We start from the raw sequence: 23526 nt of genomic DNA, 5'->3' as shown, positions 1-23526 counted from the left end.
CTCTCTCTTATCTCTCCTCCATCTAGACCACCTGAAGGATTATGTTGAAGGAGGGAAGGAAGGAGGGAACGAAGGAAAGAGGGAAGGAAGGAGGAAAGGAAGGAGGGAAGGAAGGAAGGAAGGAAAGAAGGAAGGAGGGAAGGAAGGAAGGAGGGAGGGAAGGAAGGAGGGAAGGAAGGAAGGAGGGAGGGAAGGAAAAAAGGAGGAAGGAAGGAAGGGAAGGAGGGAAGGAAGGAAGGAAGGAAGGAAGGAAGGAAGGGAGGAAGTGGCAGGGGGAAGGAAGGAAGGGAAAGGAAGGAAGGAAGGAAGGAGGGAAGGAAGGAAGGAAGGAAGGAAGGAAGGAAGGAAGGAAGGGGAATGGAAGGAAGGAATGGAAGGAAGGAAGGAGGGAAGGAGGAGGGAAGGGACGGGAAGGAAGGAGGGAAGGAAGGAAGGAAGGAGGGAGAGAATGAAGAAGGGAAGGAAGGAGGGAAGGAAGGAAGGAGGGAAGAAAGGAAGGAAGGAGGGTAGGAAGGGGGGAAAAAGGTGGGATGGAAGGAAGGAGGGAAGGAAGGAGGGAAGGAAGGAAGGAGGGAAGGAAGGAAGGAAGGAGGGAAACAGGGAAGAAAGGAAGGAAGAAGAGGAGGAAGGAAGAAGGGAAGGAAGGAAGGAGGGAAAGAGGGAAGAAAGGAAGGAGGGAGGGAAGGAATGAGGGAAGGAGGGAAAGAAGAAAGGAGGGAGGGAAGGAAGGAAAAAGGGAGGGAAGGAAGGAGTGAAGGAAGGAAGGAGGGAAGGAAGGAAGGAGGGAAGGAAGGAGGGAAGGAAGGAGGAAGGGTCGAAAGGAGGGACGAAAGGAAGGAAGGTGGGAAAGAGGGAAGGAAGGAAGCAGAGGAGGAAGGAAGGAGGGAAGGAAGGAAGGAGAGAAGGGGGAAGGAAGGAGGGAGGGAAGGATGGAGAGGAAGGATGGAAGGAGAGAGGGAAGGAAGGAAGGAGGAAAGGAGGGGAAGAAGGAGGGAGGGAAGGAAGGAGGGAGGGAAGGAAGGAAGGAAGGAAGGACCGAAGGAAGGAGGGAGGGAAGGAAGGAGGGAGTGAAGGAAGGAAGGAAAGAGGGAAGGAAGGAAGGAGAGACGGAAGGAAGGAAAGAAGGAGAGAAGGAGGGAAGGAAGGAAGGAAGGAGGAAGGGAAGGAAGGAGGGAAGGAAGGAAGGAGGGAAGGAGAGAGGGAAAGAAGGAAGGAGGGAAGGAAGGAAGGAAGGAAGGACCGAAGGAAGGAGGGAGGGAAGGAAGGAGGGAGGGAAGGAGGGAAGGAAGGAAGAAGGGACGGAAGAAGGGAGGGAAGGAAGGAAGGAGGGAGGGAAGGAAGGAGGGAAGGAAGGAGATAAGGATGGAAGGAAGGAAGGAAGGAAATAGGGAAGGAGGGAAGGAAGTAAGGAGGGAAGGAAGGAGGGAAGGAGGGAAAGAAGGAAGGAGAGAAGGAGGGAAGGAAGGAAGGAGAGAAGGAGGGAAGGAAGGAAAGAGGGAAGGAGGGGAGGAAGTAAGGAGGGAAGGAGGGAAGGAAGGAAGGACAGAAGGAGGGAAGGAAGGAAAGATGGAGGGAGGGGAGGAAGTAAGGAGGGAAGGAGGGAAGGAAGGAAGGAGGGAAGGAAGGAAGGAGGGAGGAAGTTAAGGTGGGAAGGAAGGAGTAAAGGAAGGAAGGAGGGAAGGAAAGAGACAAGGAAGGAAGGAAATAGGGAAGGAAATAGGGAAGGAAGGAGGGAGGGAAGGAAGGAAGGAGGGAATGAGATAATGTGTGTTGCGTGTTGTGTTGTATATGTGTTGTGTTGTATATGTGTTGTGTTGTATATGTGTTGTCTTGTATATGTGTTGTGTTGTATATGTGTTGTGTTGTATATGTGTTGTGTTGTATATGTGTTGTGTTGTATATGTGTTGTGTTGTATATGTGTTGTGTTGTATATGTGTTGTGTTGTATATGTGTTGTCTATGTATATGTGTTGTGTTGTATCTGTGTTGTGTGGTATAGGTGTTGTGTTGTATATGTGTTGTGTTGTATATGTGTTGTGTTGTATATGTGTTGTGTTGTATATGTGTTGTCTTGTATATGTGTTGTGTTGTATATGTGTTGTGTTGTATATGTGTTGTGTTGTATATGTGTTGTGTTGTATATGTGTTGTGTGTTGTGTTGTATATGTGTTGTGTTGTATATGTGTTGTCTTGTATATGTGTTGTGTTGTATATGTGTTGTGTTGTATATGTGTTGTGTTGTATATGTGTTGTGTTGTATATGTGTTGTGTTGTATATGTGTTGTGTTGTATATGTGTTGTCTTGTATATGTGTTGTGTTGTATATGTGTTGTGTTGTATATGTGTTGTCTTGTATATGTGTTGTCTTGTATATGTGTTGTGTTGTATATGTGTTGTGTTGTATATGTGTTGTGTTGTATATGTGTTGTGTTGTATATGTGTTGTGTTGTATATGTGTTGTCTTGTATATGTGTTGTCTTGTATATGTGTTGTGTTGTATATGTGTTGTGTTGTATATGTGTTGTGTTGTATATGTGTTGTGTTGTATATGTGTTGTCTTGTATATGTGTTGTGTTGTATATGTGTTGTGTTGTATATGTGTTGTGTTGTATATGTGTTGTGTTGTATATGTGTTGTCTTGTATATGTGTTGTGTTGTATATGTGTTGTGTTGTATATGTGTTGTGTTGTATATGTGTTGTGTTGTATATGTGTTGTGTTGTATATGTGTTGTGAGTTGTGTTGTATATGTGTTGTGTGTTGTGTTGTATATGTGTTGTGAGTTGTGTTGTATATGTGTTGTGTTGTATATGTGTTGTGTTGTATATGTGTTGTGAGTTGTGTTGTATATGTGTTGTGTGTTGTGTTGTATATGTGTTGTGAGTTGTGTTGTATATGTGTTGTGAGTTGTGTTGTATATGTGTTGTGTGTTGTGTTGTATATGTGTTGTGTGTTGTCTTGTATATGTGTTGTGTTGTGTTGTATATGTGTTGTGTTGTATATGTGTTGTGTGTTGTGTTGTATATGTGTTGTGAGTTGTGTTGTATATGTGTTGTGAGTTGTGTTGTATATGTGTTGTGTGTTGTGTTGTATATGTGTTGTGAGTTGTGTTGTATATGTGTTGTGAGTTGTGTTGTATATGTGTTGTGAGTAGTGTTGTATATGTGTTGTGAGTTGTGTTGTACATGTGTTGTGTGTTGTGTTGTATATGTGTTGTGTGTTGTGTTGTATATGTGTTGTCTGTTGTGTTGTATATGTGTTGTGTTGTATATGTGTTGTGTTGTATATGTGTTGTGTGTTGTGTTGTATATGTGTTGTGTGTTGTGTTGTATATGTGTTGTGAGTTGTGTTGTATATGTGTTGTGTGTTGTGTTGTATATGTGTTGTGTGTTGTGTTGTATATGTGTTGTGTGTTGTGTTGTATATGTGTTGTGAGTTGTGTTGTATATGTGTTGTGTGTTGTGTTGTATATGTGTTGTGTGTTGTGTTGTATATGTGTTGTGTGTTGTGTTGTATATGTGTTGTGTGTTGTGTTGTATATGTGTTGTGTTGTGTTGTATATGTGTTGTGTTGTATATGTGTTGTGTGTTGTGTTGTATATGTGTTGTGTTGTATATGTGTTGTGTGTTGTGTTGTATATGTGTTGTGTTGTATATGTGTTGTGTGTTGTGTTGTATATGTGTTGTGTTGTATATGTGTTGTGTGTTGTGTTGTATATGTGTTGTGTTGTATATGTGTTGTGTTGTATATGTGTTGTGTGTTGTGTTGTATATGTGTTGTGTGTTGTGTTGTATATGTGTTGTGTGTTGTGTTGTATATGTGTTGTGTGTTGTGTTGTATATGTGTTGTGTTGTATATGTGTTGTGAGTTGTGTTGTATATGTGTTGTGTGTTGTGTTGTATATGTGTTGTGTTGTGTTGTATATGTGTTGTGTGTTGTGTTGTATATGTGTTGTGTGTTGTGTTGTATATGTGTTGTGTGTTGTGTTGTATATGTGTTGTGTGTTGTGTTGTATATGTGTTGTGTGTTGTGTTGTATATGTGTTGTGTGTTGTGTTGTATATGTGTTGTGTGTTGTGTTGTATATGTGTTGTGTGTTGTGTTGTATATGTGTTGTGTGTTGTGTTGTATATGTGTTGTGTGTTGTGTTGTATATGTGTTGTGTGTTGTGTTGTATATGTGTTGTGTGTTGTGTTGTATATGTGTTGTGTTGTGTTGTATATGTGTTGTGAGTTGTGTTGTATATGTGTTGTGTGTTGTGTTGTATATGTGTTGTGAGTTGTGTTGTATATGTGTTGTGTGTTGTGTTGTATATGTGTTGTGAGTTGTGTTGTATATGTGTTGTGTGTTGTGTTGTATATGTGTTGTGTGTTGTGTTGTATATGTGTTGTGAGTTGTGTTGTATATGTGTTGTGAGTTGTGTTGTATATGTGTTGTGTGTTGTGTTGTATATGTGTTGTGTGTTGTGTTGTATATGTGTTGTGTGTGTTGTGTTGTATATGTGTTGTGAGTTGTGTTGTATATGTGTTGTGTGTTGTGTTGTATATGTGTTGTGAGTTGTGTTGTATATGTGTTGTGTGTTGTGTTGTATATGTGTTGTGAGTTGTGTTGTATATGTGTTGTGTGTTGTGTTGTATATGTGTTGTGAGTTGTGTTGTATATGTGTTGTGTGTTGTGTTGTATATGTGTTGTGTGTTGTGTTGTATATGTGTTGTGTGTTGTGTTGTATATGTGTTGTGTGTTGTGTTGTATATGTGTTGTGTGTTGTGTTGTATATGTGTTGTGTGTTGTGTTGTATATGTGTTGTGTGTTGTGTTGTATATGTGTTGTGTGTTGTGTTGTATATGTGTTGTGTGTTGTGTTGTATATGTGTTGTGTGTTGTGTTGTATATGTGTTGTGTGTTGTGTTGTATATGTGTTGTGTGTTGTGTTGTATATGTGTTGTGTGTTGTGTTGTATATGTGTTGTGTGTTGTGTTGTATATGTGTTGTGTGTTGTGTTGTATATGTGTTGTGTGTTGTGTTGTATATGTGTTGTGTGTTGTGTTGTATGTGTTGTGTGTTGTGTTGTTTATGTGTTGTGTGTTGTGTTGTATATGTGTTGTGTGTTGTGTTGTTTATGTGTTGTGTGTTGTGTTGTTTATGTGTTGTGTGTTGTGTTGTTTATGTGTTGTGTTGTATATGTGTTGTGTGTTGTGTTGTATATGTGTTGTGTGTTGTGTTGTATATGTGTTGTGTGTTGTGTTGTATATGTGTTGTGTGTTGTGTTGTATATGTGTTGTGTGTTGTGTTGTATATGTGTTGTGTGTTGTGTTGTATATGTGTTGTGTGTTGTGTTGTATATGTGTTGTGAGTTGTGTTGTATATGTGTTGTGTGTTGTGTTGTATATGTGTTGTGTGTTGTGTTGTATATGTGTTGTGTGTTGTGTTGTATATGTGTTGTGTGTTGTGTTGTATATGTGTTGTGAGTTGTGTTGTATATGTGTTGTGTGTTTTGTTTATGTGTTGTGTTGTGTTGTATATGTGTTGTGTGTTGTGTTGTTTATGTGTTGTGTGTTGTGTTGTTTATGTGTTGTGTTGTATATGTGTTGTGTGTTGTGTTGTATGTGTTGTGTGTTGTGTTGTTTATGTGTTGTGTTGTATATGTGTTGTGTGTTGTGTTGTATATGTGTTGTGTGTTGTGTTGTATATGTGTTGTGTGTTGTGTTGTATATGTGTTGTGTGTTGTGTTGTATATGTGTTGTGAGTTGTGTTGTATATGTGTTGTGTGTTGTGTTGTATATGTGTTGTGTGTTGTGTTGTATATGTGTTGTGTGTTGTGTTGTATATGTGTTGTGTGTTGTGTTGTATATGTGTTGTGTGTTGTGTTGTATATGTGTTGTGTGTTGTGTTGTATATGTGTTGTGTGTTGTGTTGTATATGTGTTGTGTGTTGTGTTGTATATGTGTTGTGTGTTGTGATGTATATGTGTTGTGTGTTGTGATGTATATGTCTTGTGTGTTGTGTTGTATATGTGTTGTGTGTTGTGATGTATATGTGTTGTGTGTTGTGTTGTATATGTGTTGTGATGTATATGTCTTGTGTGTTGTGTTGTGTTGTATATGTGTTGTGATGTATATGTGTTGTGTGTTGTGTTGTATATGTGTTGTGTTGTATATGTGTTGTGTGTTGTGTTGTATATGTGTTGTGTGTTGTGTTGTATATGTGTTGTGTGTTGTGTTGTATATGTGTTGTGTGTTGTGTTGTATATGTGTTGTGTGTTGTGTTGTATATGTGTTGTGTGTTGTGTTGTATATGTGTTGTGTGTTGTGTTGTATATGTGTTGTGTGTTGTGTTGTATATGTGTTGTGTGTTGTGTTGTATATGTGTTGTGTGTTGTGTTGTATATGTGTTGTGTGTTGTGTTGTATATGTGTTGTGTGTTGTGTTGTATATGTGTTGTGTGTTGTGTTGTATATGTGTTGTGTGTTGTGTTGTATATGTGTTGTGTGTTGTGTTGTATATGTGTTGTGTGTTGTGTTGTATATGTGTTGTGTGTTGTGTTGTATATGTGTTGTGTGTTGTGTTGTATATGTGTTGTGTGTTGTGTTGTTTATGTGTTGTGTGTTGTGTTGTATATGTGTTGTGTGTTGTGTTGTATCTGTGTTGTGTTGTTATGTGTTGTATATGTGTTGTGTGTTGTGTTGTATATGTGTTGTGAGTTGTGTTGTATATGTGTTGTGTGTTGTGTTGTATATGTGTTGTATATGTGTTGTGTGTTGTGTTGTATATGTGTTGTGTTGTATATGTGTTGTGTGTTGTGTTGTATATGTGTTGTGTGTTGTGTTGTATATGTGTTGTCTGTTGTGTTTTATATGTGTTGTGTGTTGTGTTGTATATGTGTTGTGTGTTGTGTTGTATATGTGTTGTGTGTTGTGTTGTACATGTGTTGTGTGTTGTGTTGTATATGTGTTGTGTGTTGTGTTGTATATGTGTTGTGTGTTGTGTTGTATATGTGTTGTGTGTTGTGTTGTATATGTGTTGTGTGTTGTGTTGTATATGTGTTGTGTGTTGTGTTGTATATGTGTTGTGTGTTGTGTTGTATATGTGTTGTGTGTTGTGTTGTATATGTGTTGTGTGTTGTGTTGTATATGTGTTGTGTGTTGTGTTGTATATGTGTTGTGTGTTGTGTTGTATATGTGTTGTGTGTTGTGTTGTATATGTGTTGTGTGTTGTGTTGTATATGTGTTGTGTGTTGTGTTGTATATGTGTTGTGTTGTATATGTGTTGTGTGTTGTGTTGTATATGTGTTGTGTGTTGTGTTGTATATGTGTTGTGTGTTGTGTTGTATATGTGTTGTGTGTTGTGTTGTATATGTGTTGTGTGTTGTGTTGTATATGTGTTGTGTGTTGTGTTGTATATGTGTTGTGTGTTGTGTTGTATATGTGTTGTGTGTTGTGTTGTATATGTGTTGTGTGTTGTGTTGTATATGTGTTGTGTGTTGTGTTGTATATGTGTTGTGTGTTGTGTTGTATATGTGTTGTGTGTTGTGTTGTATATGTGTTGTGTGTTGTGTTGTATATGTGTTGTGTGTTGTGTTGTATATGTGTTGTGTGTTGTGTTGTATATGTGTTGTGTGTTGTGTTGTATATGTGTTGTGTGTTGTGTTGTATATGTGTTGTGTGTTGTGTTGTATATGTGTTGTGTGTTGTGTTGTATATGTGTTGTGTGTTGTGTTGTATGTGTTTATGTGTTGTGTTGTATATGTGTTGTGTGTTGTGTTGTATATGTGTTGTGTGTTGTGTTGTATGTGTTTATGTGTTGTGTTGTATATGTGTTGTGTGTTGTGTTGTATATGTGTTGTGTGTTGTGTTGTATATGTGTTGTGTGTTGTGTTGTATATGTGTTGTGAGTTGTGTTGTATATGTGTTGTGTGTTGTGTTGTATATGTGTTGTGTGTTGTGTTGTATATGTGTTGTGTGTTGTGTTGTATATGTGTTGTGTGTTGTGTTGTATATGTGTTGTGTGTTGTGTTGTATATGTGTTGTGATGTATATGTGTTGTGTGTTGTGATGTATATGTCTTGTGTGTTGTGTTGTATATGTGTTGTGTGTTGTGTTGTATATGTGTTGTGTGTTGTGTTGTATATGTGTTGTGTGTTGTGTTGTATATGTGTTGTGTGTTGTGTTGTATATGTGTTGTGTGTTGTGTTGTATATGTGTTGTGTGTTGTGTTGTATATGTGTTGTGTGTTGTGTTGTATATGTGTTGTGTGTTGTGTTGTATATGTGTTGTGTGTTGTGTTGTATATGTGTTGTGTGTTGTGTTGTATATGTGTTGTGTGTTGTGTTGTATATGTGTTGTGTGTTGTGTTGTATATGTGTTGTGTGTTGTGTTGTATATGTGTTGTGTGTTGTGTTGTATATGTGTTGTGTGTATGTGTTGTATATGTGTTGTGTGTTGTGTTGTATATGTGTTGTGTGTTGTGTTGTATATGTGTTGCGTGTTGTGTTGTATATGTGTTGCGTGTTGTGTTGTATATGTGTTGTGTGTTGTGTTGTATATGTGTTGTGAGTTGTGTTGTATATGTGTTGTGTGTTGTGTTGTATATGTGTTGTGTGTTGTGTTGTATATGTGTTGTGTGTTGTGTTGTATATGTGTTGTGTGTTGTGTTGTATATGTGTTGTGTGTTGTGTTGTATATGTGTTGCGTGTTGTGTTGTATATGTGTTGTGTGTTGTGTTGTATATGTGTTGTGTGTTGTGTTGTATATGTCTTGTGTGTTGTGTTGTATATGTGTTGTGTGTTGTGTTGTATATGTGTTGTGAGTTGTGTTGTATATGTGTTGTGTTTTGTGTTGTATATGTGTTGTGTGTTGTGTTTTATATGTGTTGTGTTGTATATGTGTTGTGTGTTGTGTTGTATATGTGTTGTGTGTTGTGTTGTATATGTGTTGTGTGTTGTGTTGTATATGTGTTGTGTGTTGTGTTGTATATGTGTTGTGTGTTGTGTTGTATATGTGTTGTGTGTTGTGTTGTATATGTGTTGTGTGTTGTGTTGTATATGTGTTGTGAGTTGTGTTGTATATGTGTTGTGTGTTGTGTTGTATATGTGTTGTGTGTTGTGTTGTATATGTGTTGTGTGTTGTGTCGTATATGTGTTGTGTTGCATATGTGTTGCGTGTTGTGTTGTATATGTGTTGCGTGTTGTGTTGTATATGTGTTGTGTTGTATATGTGTTGTCTTTTGTGTTGCATATGTGTTGTGTTGTATATGTGTTGTGTGTTGTGTTGTATGTGTGTTGTCTGTTGTGTTGTATATGTGTTGTCTGTTGTGTTGTGTGTTGTGTTGTATATGTGTTGTGTTGTATATGTGTTGTGTGTTGTGTTATATAAGTGTTGTCTGTTGTGTTGTATATGTGTTGTGTGTTGTGTTGTGTGTTGTGTTGTATATGTGTTGTGATGTATATGTGTTGTGTTGTATGTATTGTGTGTTGTCTTGCATACATCTACAACACAAACAAACACCACACACAACACACACAACACACAACACACACAACACACACAACACAACCACACACAACACACACAACACACAACACACACAACACACACAACACAACCACACACAACACAACACACACAACACACACAACACACACAACACACATAACACACACAACACAACACACCCAACACAACACACACAACGCCCCCACACCACACACAACACACCCAACACAACACACACAACACAGCACACCCAACACAACACACACAAGGCCCCCACACCACACACAACACACACAACACACCCAACACAACACACACAACACAGCACACCCAACACAACACACACAAGGCCCCCACACCACACACAACACACACAACACACCCAACACAACACACACAACACAACACACACAACACCCCACACCCAACACAACACACACAAGGCCCCCACACCACACACAACACACACAACACCCCACATCCAACACAACACACCTCCCATGTAATAAAGACTGAAGACCAGCCGAAGCCAGGGTCGGAGCCAGGGGTCGGAACACAGCTATCTTCCCGCCATCAGACCCGCTGACTATCGCCACATCGGAACGCTGGAGCTTATCGCTACACACGGCCGCCGCCGCCGCCGCCGTCGCCGCCGCCGCCGCCGCCGCAAGAGACGAAGGGAGAAAAAAAAGAAGAGATAAGAGATAAGGAGAGAGAGAAAAAAGATAGAGGGAGGGGGTGGAAGGAGGGGGTGTTTGTGTTGCGTTGTGCTGTGTGTTTGTGTTGTGTGTTTGTGTTGTGTGTTTGCTGACTACCTTCTATCATGACTGTGGTACTGACTACCTTCTATCATGACTGTGGTACTGACTACCTTCTATCATGACTGTGGTACTGACTACCTTCTATCATGACTGTGGTACTGACTACCTTCTATCATGACTGTGGTACTGACTACCTTCTATCATGACTGTGGTACTGACTACCTTCTATCATGACTGTGGTACTGACTACCTTCTATCATGACTGTGGTACTGACTACCTTCTATCATGACTGTGGTACTGACTACCTTCTATCATGACTGTGGTACTGACTACCTTCTATCATGACTGTGGTACTGACTACCTTCTATCATGACTGTGGTACTGACTACCTTCTATCATGACTGTGGTACTGACTACCTTCTATCATGACTGTGGTACTGACTACCTTCTATCATGACTGAGGTACTGACTACCTTCTATCATGACTGTGGTACTGACTACCTTCTATCATGACTGTGGTACTGACTACCTTCTATCATGACTGTGGTACTGACTACCTTCTATCATGACTGAGGTACTGACTACCTTCTATCATGACTGTGGTACTAACTACCTTCTATCATGACTGTGGTACTGACTACCTTCTATCATGACTGAGGTACTGACTAACTTCTATCATGACTGTGGTACTGACTACCTTCTATCATGACTGTGGTACTGACTACCTTCTATCATGACTGTGGTACTGACTACCTTCTATCATGACTGTGGTACTAACTACCTTCTATCATGACTGTGGTACTGACTACCTTCTATCATGACTGAGGTACTGACTAACTTCTATCATGACTGTGGTACTGACTACCTTCTATCATGACTGTGGTACTGACTACCTTCTATCATGACTGAGGTACTGACTACCTTCTATCATGACTGTGGTACTGACTACCTTCTATCATGACTGTGGTACTGACTACCTTCTATCATGACTGTGGTACTGACTACCTTCTATCATGACTGTGGTACTGACTACCTTCTATCATGACTGTGGTACTGACTACCTTCTATCATGACTGTGGTACTGACTACCTTCTATCATGACTGTGGTACTGACTACCTTCTATCATGACTGTGGTACTGACTACCTTCTATCATGACTGTGGTACTGACTACCTTCTATCATGACTGTGGTACTGACTACCTTCTATCATGACTGTGGTACTGACTACCTTCTATCATGACTGTGGTACTGACTACCTTCTATCATGACTGTGGTACTGACTACCTTCTATCATGACTGTGGTACTGACTACCTTCTATCATGACTGTGGTACTGACTACCTTCTATCATGACTGTGGTACTGACTACCTTCTATCATGACTGTGGTACTGACTACCTTCTATCATGACTGTGGTACTGACTACCTTCTATCATGACTGTGGTACTGACTACCTTCTATCATGACTGTGGTACTGACTACCTTCTATCATGACTGTGGTACTGACTACCTTCTATCATGACTGTGGTACTGACTACCTTCTATCATGACTGTGGTACTGACTACCTTCTATCATGACTGTGGTACTGACTACCTTCTATCATGACTGTGGTACTGACTACCTTCTATCATGACTGTGGTACTGACTACCTTCTATCATGACTGTGGTACTGACTACCTTCTATCATGACTGTGGTACTGACTACCTTCTATCATGACTGTGGTACTGACTACCTTCTATCATGACTGTGGTACTGACTACCTTCTATCATGACTGTGGTACTGACTACCTTCTATCATGACTGTGGTACTGACTACCTTCTATCATGACTGTGGTACTGACTACCTTCTATCATGACTGTGGTACTGACTACCTTCTATCATGACTGTGGTACTGACTACCTTCTATCATGACTGTGGTACTGACTACCTTCTATCATGACTGTGGTACTGACTACCTTCTGTCATGACTGTGGTACTGACTACCTTCTATCATGACTGTGGTACTGACTACCTTCTATCATGACTGTGGTACTGACTACCTTCTATCATGACTGTGGTACTGACTACCTTCTGTCATGACTGTGGTACTGACTACCTTCTATCATGACTGTGGTACTGACTACCTTCTATCATGACTGTGGTACTGACTACCTTCTATCATGACTGTGGTACTGACTACCTTCTATCATGACTGTGGTACTGACTACCTTCTATCATGACTGTGGTACTGACTACCTTCTATCATGACTGTGGTACTGACTACCTTCTATCATGACTGTGGTACTGACTACCTTCTATCATGACTGTGGTACTGACTACCTTCTATCATGACTGTGGTACTGACTACCTTCTATCATGACTGTGGTTCTGACTACCTTCTATCATGACTGTGGTACTGACTACCTTCTATCATGACTGTGGTACTGACTACCTTCTATCATGACTGTGGTACTGACTACCTTCTATCATGACTGTGGTACTGACTACCTTCTATCATGACTGTGGTACTGACTACCTTCTATCATGACTGTGGTACTGACTACATTCTATCATGACTGTGGTACTGACTACCTTCTATCATGACTGTGGTACTGACTACCTTCTATCATGACTGTGGTACTGACTACCTTCTATCATGACTGTGGTACTGACTACCTTCTATCATGACTGTGGTACTGACTACCTTCTATCATGACTGTGGTACTGACTACCTTCTATCATGACTGTGGTACTGACTACCTTCTATCATGACTGTGGTACTGACTACCTTCTATCATGACTGTGGTACTGACTACCTTCTATCATGACTGTGGTACTGACTACCTTCTATCATGACTGTGGTACTGACTACCTTCTATCATGACTGTGGTACTGACTACCTTCTATCATGACTGTGGTACTGACTACCTTCTATCATGACTGTGGTACTGACTACCTTCTATCATGACTGTGGTACTGACTACCTTCTATCATGACTGTGGTACTGACTACCTTCTATCATGACTGTGGTACTGACTACCTTCTATCATGACTGTGGTACTGACTACCTTCTATCATGACTGTGGTACTGACTACCTTCTATCATGACTGTGGTACTGACTACCTTCTATCACGACTGTGGTACTGACTACCTTCTATCATGACTGTGGTACTGACTACCTTCTATCACGACTGTGGTACTGACTACCTTCTATCATGACTGTGGTACTGACTACCTTCTATCACGACTGTGGTACTGACTACCTTCTATCACGACTGTGGTACTGACTACCTTCTATCATGACTGTGGTACTGACTACCTTCTATCACGACTGTGGTACTGACTACCTTCTATCATGACTGTGGTACTGACTACCTTCTATCACGACTGTGGTACTGACTACCTTCTATCATGACTGTGGTACTGACTACCTTCTATCATGACTGTGGTACTGACTACCTTCTATCATGACTGTGGTACTGACTACCTTCTATCATGACTGTGGTACTGACTACCTTCTATCATGACTGTGGTACTGACTACCTTCTATCATGACTGTGGTTCTGACTACCTTCTATCATGACTGTGGTACTGACTACCTTCTATCATGACTGTGGTACTGACTACCTTCTATCATGACTGTGGTACTGACTACCTTCTATCATGACTGTGGTACTGACTACCTTCTATCATGACTGTGGTACTGACTACCTTCTATCATGACTGTGGTACTGACTACCTTCTATCATGACTGTGGTACTGACTACCTTCTATCATGACTGTGGTACTGACTACCTTCTATCATGACTGTGGTACTGACTACCTTCTATCATGACTGTGGTACTGACTACCTTCTATCATGACTGTGGTACTGACTACCTTCTATCATGACTGTGGTACTGACTACCTTCTATCATGACTGTGGTACTGACTACCTTCTATCATAACTGAGGCACTGACTACCTTCTATCATGACTGTGGTACTGACTACCTTCTATCATGACTGTGGTACTGACTACCTTCTATCATGACTGTGGTACTGACTACCTTCTATCATGACTGTGGTACTGACTACCTTCTATCATGACTGTGGTACTGACTACCTTCTATCATGACTGTGGTACTACCTTCTATCATGACTGTGGTACTGACTACCTTCTATCATGACTGTGGTACTGACTACCTTCTATCACGACTGTGGTACTGACTACCTTCTATCACGACTGTGGTACTGACTACCTTCTATCATGACTGTGGTACTGACTACCTTCTCTCACGACTGTGGTACTGACTACCTTCTATCATGACTGTGGTACTGACTACCTTCTATCACGACTGTGGTACTGACTACCTTCTATCACGACTGTGGTACTGACTACCTTCTATCATGACTGTGGTACTGACTACCTTCTATCACGACTGTGGTACTGACTACCTTCTATCATGACTGTGGTACTGACTACCTTCTATCATGACTGTGGTACTGACTACCTTCTATCATGACTGTGGTACTGACTACCTTCTATCATGACTGTGGTACTGACTACCTTCTATCATGACTGTGGTACTGACTACCTTCTATCATGACTGTGGTACTGACTACCTTCTATCATGACTGTGGTACTGACTACCACGCAACATCAAGGTTAAGATATCTGTGTTCAGTGCCAGCCAACTTGTTTGTGATGTCAAGATTATTAATGGAGTGAGTCAGGTCTAACAGATTATTACCTCTGGTTGATTCTCTTACAATTTGCTTTAGAAATCAATCCTGAATTACTTCCAGGAAGTCACCTGACTACCAGGTACATAGATGGTATGCAATACCAACAATATGAAGAATGAGATTCATACGCAAAATCTGGGTATCATATTTTGTAGACGATTTGCCATCCAGTGGCTTTATCAGTCCAAAACCAGGCCATGATGTGAAGAATTATATGCAAAATGTGAGGTAATCTGTCCCTCAGCCTTGGAGTTGGTGGAGAGCACTGTAGTATTGAGGACTATAATCTGTGAGAATTTCCTTCCTCAGAAGTCTTCTGTGTTGGTATCTAAGTTAGGTGGGTCAGTATATAACACCTTAAATAACATTATCTCCTAGACACTCTAGCCACACAGATTCACTGTCTGATTCATCAATGTTTATCCCAGTTTGATGCAACAAGTTATTCTGGATATTGTCATGGAACAAAGTTATCATCATGGAACAATGTTATCATCATGGAACAATGTTATCATCATGGAACAATGTTATCATCATGGAACAATGTTATCATCATGGAACAATGTTATCATGGAACAATGTTATCATCATGGAACAATGTTATCATGGAACAATGTTATCATCATGGAACAATGTTATCATCATGGAACAATGTTATCATCATGGAACAATGTTATCATGGAACAATGTTATCATCATGGAACAGTGTTATCATCATGGAACAATGTTATCATGGAACAATGTTATCATCATGGAACAATGTTATCATCATGGAACAATGTTATCATCATGGAACAATGTTATCATGGAACAATGTTATCATCATGGAACAGTGTTATCATCATGGAACAATGTTATCATGGAACAATGTTATCATCATGGAACAATGTTATCATCATGGAACAATGTTATCATCATGGAACAATGTTATCATGGAACAATGTTATCATCATGGAACAGTGTCATCATGGAACAATGTTGTCATCATGGAACAATGTTATCATCATGGAACAATGTTATCATCATGGAACAATGTTATCATCATGGAACAATGTTATCATGGAACAATGTTATCATCATGGAACAATGTTATCATCATGGAACAATGTTATCATGGAACAATGTTATCATCATGGAACAGTGTCATCATGGAACAATGTTGTCATCATGGAACAATGTTATCATCATGGAACAATGTTATCATGAAACAATGTTATCATCATGGAACAATGTTATAATCATGGAACAATGTTATCATCATGGAACAATGTTATCATGAAACAATGTTATCATGGAACAATGTTATCATGGAACAATGTTATCATGGAACAGTGTCATCATGAAACAATGTTATCATCATGGAACAATGTTATCATCATGGAACAATGTTATCATGAAACAATGTTATCATGGAACAATGTTATCATGGAACAATGTTATCATCATGGAACAATGTTATCATCATGGAACAATGTTATCATGAAACAATGTTATCATGGAACAATGTTATCATGGAACAATGTTATCATCATGGAACAATGTTATCATGAAACAATGTTATCATGGAACAATGTTATCATGGAACAATGTTATCATCATGGAACAATGTTATCATGAAACAATGTTATCATGGAACAATGTTATCATGGAACAATGTTATCATCATGGAACAATGTTATCATCATGGAACAATGTTATCATGAAACAATGTTATCATGGAACAATGTTATCATGAAACAATGTTATCATGGAACAATGTTATCATGAAACAATGTTATCATGGAACAATGTTATCATCATGGAACAATGTTATCATGAAACAATGTTATCATGGAACAATGTTATCATGGAACAATGTTATCATGAAACAATGTTATCATGGAACAATGTTATCATGAAACAATGTTATCATGGAACAATGTTATCATCATGGAACAATGTTATCATGAAACAATGTTATCATGGAACAATGTTATCATGGAACAATGTTATCATGAAACAATGTTATCATGGAACAATGTTATCATGAAACAATGTTATCATGGAACAATGTTATCATCATGGAACAATGTTATCATGAAACAATGTTATCATGGAACAATGTTATCATGGAACAATGTTATCATCATGGAACAATGTTATCATGAAACAATGTTATCATGGAACAATGTTATCATGGAACAATGTTATCATCATGGAACAATGTTATCATGAAACAATGTTATCATGGAACAATGTTATCATGGAACAATGTTATCATGAAACAATGTTATCATGGAACAATGTTATCATGAAACAATGTTATCATGGAACAATGTTATCATGAAACAATGTTATCATGGAACAATGTTATCATGGAACAATGTTATCATCATGGAACAATGTTATCATGAAACAATGTTATCATGGAACAATGTTATCATGGAACAATGTTATCATCATGGAACAATGTTATCATCATGGAACAATGTTATCATGAAACAATGTTATCATGGAACAATGTTATCATGAAACAATGTTATCATCATGGAACAATGTTATCATGAAACAATGTTATCATGGAACAATGTTATCATGAAACAATGTTATCATGGAACAATGTTATCATGGAACAATATTATCATGAAACAATGTTATCATCATGGAACAATGTTATCATGGAACAATGTTATCATCATGGAACAATGTTATCATCATGGAACAATGTTATCATCATGGAACAATGTTATAATCATGGAACAATGTTATCATCATGGAACAATGTTATCATGGAACAATGTTATCATCATGGAACAATGTTATCATGGAACAATGTTATCATCATGGAACAATGTTATCATCATGGAACAATGTTATCATCATGGAACAATGTTATCATCATGGAACAATGTTATCATGGAACAATGTTATCATCATGGAACAATGTTATCATCATGGAACAATGTTATCATCATGGAACAATGTTATCATCATGGAACAATGTTATCATCATGGAACAATGTTATCATCATGGAACAATGTTATCATCATGGAACAATGTTATCATGGAACAATGTTATCATGGAACAATGTTATCATGAAACAATGTTATCATGGAACAATGTTATCATGGAACAATGTTATCATGAAACAATGTTATCATCATGGAACAATGTTATCATGGAACAATGTTATCATGAAACAATGTTATCATCATGGAACAATATTATCATCATGGAACAATGTTATCATCATGGAAAAAAGTTATCATCATGGAACAATGTTATCATCAGGGAACAATGTTATAATCATGGAACAATGTTAACATCATGGAACAATGTTATCATCATGGAACAATGTTATCATCATGGAACAATGTTATCATGAAACAATGTTATCATCATGGAACAATGTTATCATGGAACAATAATATCATGGAACAATATTATCATCATGGAACAATGTTATCATCATGGAAAAAAGTAATCATCATGGAACAATGTTATCATCATGGAACAATGTTATAATCATGGAACAATGTTATCATCATGGAACAGTGTTATCATGGAACAATGTTATCATCGTGGAACAATGTTATCATCATGGAACAATGTCATCATGGAACAATGTTATCATGGGACAATATTGTCATGGAACAATGTTATCATCATGGAACAATGTTATCATCATGGAACAATGTCATCATGGAACAATGTTATCATGGGACAATATTATCATGGAACAATGTTATCATCATGGAACAATGTCATCATGGAACAATGTTATCATGGGACAATATTGTCATGGAACAATGTTATCATCATGGAACAATGTTATCATCATGGAACAATGTTATCATCATGGAACAATGTTATCATCATGGAACAATGTTATCATCATGGAACAATGTTATCATGGAACAAAGTTATGGAACAATGTTATCATCATGGAACAATGTTATCATGGAACAAAGTTATGGAACAATGTTATCATCATGGAACAATGTTATCATTGAACAATGTCATCATGGAACAATGTTATGGGACAATATTATCATCACAGAACAATGTTATCATCATGGAACAATGTTATCATCATGGAACAATGTTATCATGGAACAAAGTTATCATCATGGAACAATGTTATCATCATGGAACAATGTTATCGTGGAACAATGTTAACACCGAACAATGTTATCATGGAACAATGTTATCATCATGGAACAATGTTATGGAACAATGTTATCATGGAACAATGTTATCATGAAACAATGTTATCATCATGGAACAATGTTATCATCATGGAACAATGTTATCATGAAACAATGTTATCATGGAACAATGTTATGGAACAATGTTATCATGGAAATATGTCATCATGGAACAATGTTATGGAACAATGTTATCATGGAACATTGTTATCATGGAATAATGTTATCATGGAACAATGTTATCATCATGGAACAATGTTATCATCATGGAACAATGTTATCATGGAACAATGTTATCATGGAACATTGTTATCATGGAACAATGTTATCATCATGGAACAATGTTATCATGGAACAATGTTATCATTATGGAACAATGTTATCATTATGGAACAATGTTATCATGGAACAATGTTATCATGGAACAATGTTATCATGGAACAATGTTATCATCATGGAACAATGTTATCATCATGGAACAATGTTATCATTATGGAACAATGTTATCATGGAACAATGTTATGGAACAATGTTATCATCATGGAACAATGTGGTACTCAACACTGTGGTACTCAACACTGTGGTACTCAACACTGTGGTACTCAACACTGTGGTACTCAACACTGTGGTACTCAACACTATGGTACTCAACACTGTGGTAATCAACACTGTGGTACTCAACACTGTGGTACTCAACACTGTGGTACTCAACACTGTTGTACTCAACAATGTATAACTCAACACTGTGGTACTCAACACCGTGGTACTCAACAATGTCTTACTCAACACTGTGGTACTCAACACTGTGGTACTCAACACTGTGGTACTCAACACCGTGGTACTCAACACTGTGGTACTCAGCACTGTGGTACTCAACACTATGGTACTCAACACTGTGGTACTCAACACTGTGGTACTCAACACTATGGTACTCAACACTGTGGTACTCAACACTGTGGTAATCAACACTGTGGTACTCAACACTGTGGTACTAAACACTGTGGTAATCAACACTGTGGTACTCAACACTGTGGTACTCAACACTGTGGTACTCAACACTGTTGTACTCAACAATGTATAACTCAACACTGTGGTACTCAACACTGTGGTACTCAACACTGTGGTACTCAACACTGTGGTACTCAACACTGTGGTACTCAACACTGTGGTACTCAACACTGTGGTACTCAACACTGTGATACTCAACACTATGGTACTCAACAATTTAGTACTCAACACTGTGGTACTCAACACTGTGGTACTCAACACTGTGGTACTCAACACTGTGGTACTCAACACTGTGGTACTCAACACTGTTGTACTCAACAATGTATAACTCACCACTGTGGTACTCAACACTGTGGTACTCAACACTGTGGTACTCAACAATGTATAACTCAACACTGTGGTACTCAACACTGTGGTACTCAACACTGTGGTACTCAACACTGTGGTACTCAACACTGTTGTACTCAACAATGTATAACTCAACACTGTGGTACTCAACACTGTGGTACTCAACACTGTGGTACTCAACACTGTGGTACTCAACAATGTAGAACTCAACACTGTGGTACTCAACACTGTGGTACTCAACACTGTGGTACTCAACACTGTGGTACTCAACACTGTGGTACTCAACACTGTTGTACTCAACAATGTATAACTCAACACTGTGGTACTCAACACTGTGGTACTCAACACTGTGGTACTCAACACTGTGGTACTCAACACTGTTGTACTCAACAATGTATAACTCAACACTGTGGTACTCAACACTGTGGTACTCAACACTGTGGTACTCCACACCGTGGTACTCAACACTGTGGTACTCAACACTGTGGTACTCAACAATGTGGTACTCAACACTGTGGTACTCAACACTGTGGTACTCAACACTGTGGTACTCAACAATGTATAACTCAACACTGTGGTACTCAACACTGTGGTACTCAACACTGTGGTACTCAACACAGTGGTACTCAACACTGTGGTACTCAACACTATGGTACTCAACACTGTGGTACTCAACAATGTATAACTCAACACTGTGGTACTCAACACTGTGGTACTCAACACTGTGGTACTCAACACTGTGGTACTCAACACTATGGTACTCAACACTGTGGTACTCAACACTGTGGTACTCAACACTGTGGTACTCAACACTGTGGTACTCAACACTGTGGTACTCAACACTGTGGTACTCAACACTGTGGTACTCAACACTGTGGTACTCAACACTGTTGTACTCAACATTGTGGTACTCAACACTGTGGTACTCAACACTGTGGTACTCAACATTGTGGTACTCAACAATGTGGTACTCAACACTGTGGTACTCAACACTGTGGTACTCAACAATGTGGTACTCAACACTGTGGTACTCAACAATGTGGTACTCAACACTGTGGTACTCAACAATGTGGTACTCAACACTGTTGTACTCAACAATGTGGTACTCAACACTGTGGTACTCAACAATGTGGTACTCAACACTGTGGTACTCAACACCGTGGTACTCAACAATGTGGTACTCAACACTGTGGTACTCAGCACTGTGGAACTCAACAATGTGGTACTCAACACTGTGGTACTCAACACTGTGGTACTCAACACTGTGGTACTCAACACTGTGGTACTCAACACCGTGGTACTCAACAATGTGGTACTCAACACTGTGGTACTCAACACTGTGGTACTCAACACTGTGGTACTCAACACTGTGGTACTCAACACTGTGGTACTCAACACTGTGGTACTCAACACTGTGGTACTCAACACTATGGTACTCAACACTGTGGTACTCAACACTGTGGTACTCAACACTGTGGTACTCAACAATGTAGAACTCAACACTGTGGTACTAAACACTGTGGTACTCAACACTGTGGTACTCAACACTGTGGTACTCAACACTGTGGTACTCAACACTGTGGTACTCAACACTGTGGTACTCAACACTGTTGTACTCAACAATGTATAACTCAACACTGTGGTACTCAACACTGTGGTACTCAACACTGTGGTACTCAACACCGTGGTACTCAACACTGTGGTACTCAACACTGTGGTACTCAACACTGTGGTACTCAACACTGTGGTACTCAACACTGTGGTACTCAACACTGTGGTACTCAACACTGTGGTACTCAACAATGTGGTACTCAACACTGTGGTACTCAACAATGTGGTACTCAACACTGTGGTACTCAACACTGTGGTACTCAACACTGTGGTACTCAACACTGTGGTACTCAACAATGTGGTACTCAACACTGTGGTACTCAACACTGTGGTACTCAACACTGTGGTACTCAACACTGTGGTACTCAACACTGTGGTACTCAACACTGTGGTACTCAACACCGTGGTACTCAACACCGTGGTACTCAACACCGTGGTACTCAACACCGTGGTACTCAACACCGTGGTACTCAACACCGTGGTACTCAACACCGTGGTACTCAACACCGTGGTACTCAACACCGTGGTACTCAACACCGTGGTACTCAACACCGTGGTACTCAACACCGTGGTACTCAACACCGTGGTACTCAACACTGTGGTACTCAACACTGTGGTACTCAACACTGTGGTACTCAACACTGTGGTACTCAACACTGTGGTACTCAACACTGTGGTACTCAACACCGTGGTACTCAACACCGTGGTACTCAACACCGAGGTACTCAACACCGTGGTACTCAACACCGTGGTACTCAACACCGTGGTACTCAACACCGAGGTACTCAACACCGTGGTACTCAACACCGTGGTACTCAACACCGTGGTACTCAACACCGTGGTACTCAACACTGAGGTACTCAACACCGTGGTACTCAACACCGTGGTACTCAACACCGTGGTACTCAACACCGTGGTACTCAACACCGAGGTACTCAACACCGTGTACTCAACACCGTGGTACTCAACACCGTGGTACTCAACACCGTGGTACTCAACACCGTGGTACTCAACTGTTTACAACGTGTTGTTAGGTTGTACACTTACTGTTTACAACGTGTTGTTAGGTTGTACACTTACTGTTTACAACGTGTTGTTAGGTTGTACACTTACTGTTTACAACGTGTTGTTAGGTTGTACACTTACTGTTTACAACGTGTTGTTAGGTTGTACACTTACTGTTTATACTGTGTTGTTAGGTTGTACACTTACTGTTTACACTGTGTTGTTAGGTTGTACACTTACTGTTTACAACGTGTTGTTAGGTTGTACACTTACTGTTTATACTGTGTTGTTAGGTTGTACACTTACTGTTTACAACGTGTTGTTAGGTTGTACACTTACTGTTTATACTGTGTTGTTAGGTTGTACACTTACTGTTTACACTGTGTTGTTAGGTTGTACACTTACTGT

The 23526-nt window shown here is 39.2% G+C and overlaps 1 protein-coding gene across 1 annotated transcript in view; it reads left to right on the top strand.

The window, feature by feature from the left end:
• The window catches only part of ush (Zinc finger protein ush), a 141180-nt gene that overhangs the window by 55436 nt on the left and 62218 nt on the right, over positions 1 to 23526 (top strand). The gene's annotated exons all lie outside the window — the stretch shown is intronic.

This window comes from Cherax quadricarinatus, chromosome 3 (assembly GCF_038502225.1).
Source record: "Cherax quadricarinatus isolate ZL_2023a chromosome 3, ASM3850222v1, whole genome shotgun sequence".
Classification (NCBI taxonomy): Eukaryota; Metazoa; Arthropoda; class Malacostraca; order Decapoda; family Parastacidae; genus Cherax; species Cherax quadricarinatus.
Note: the sequence above shows the minus strand (reverse complement) of the source record. Positions and strands in the feature narration are given on the sequence as shown.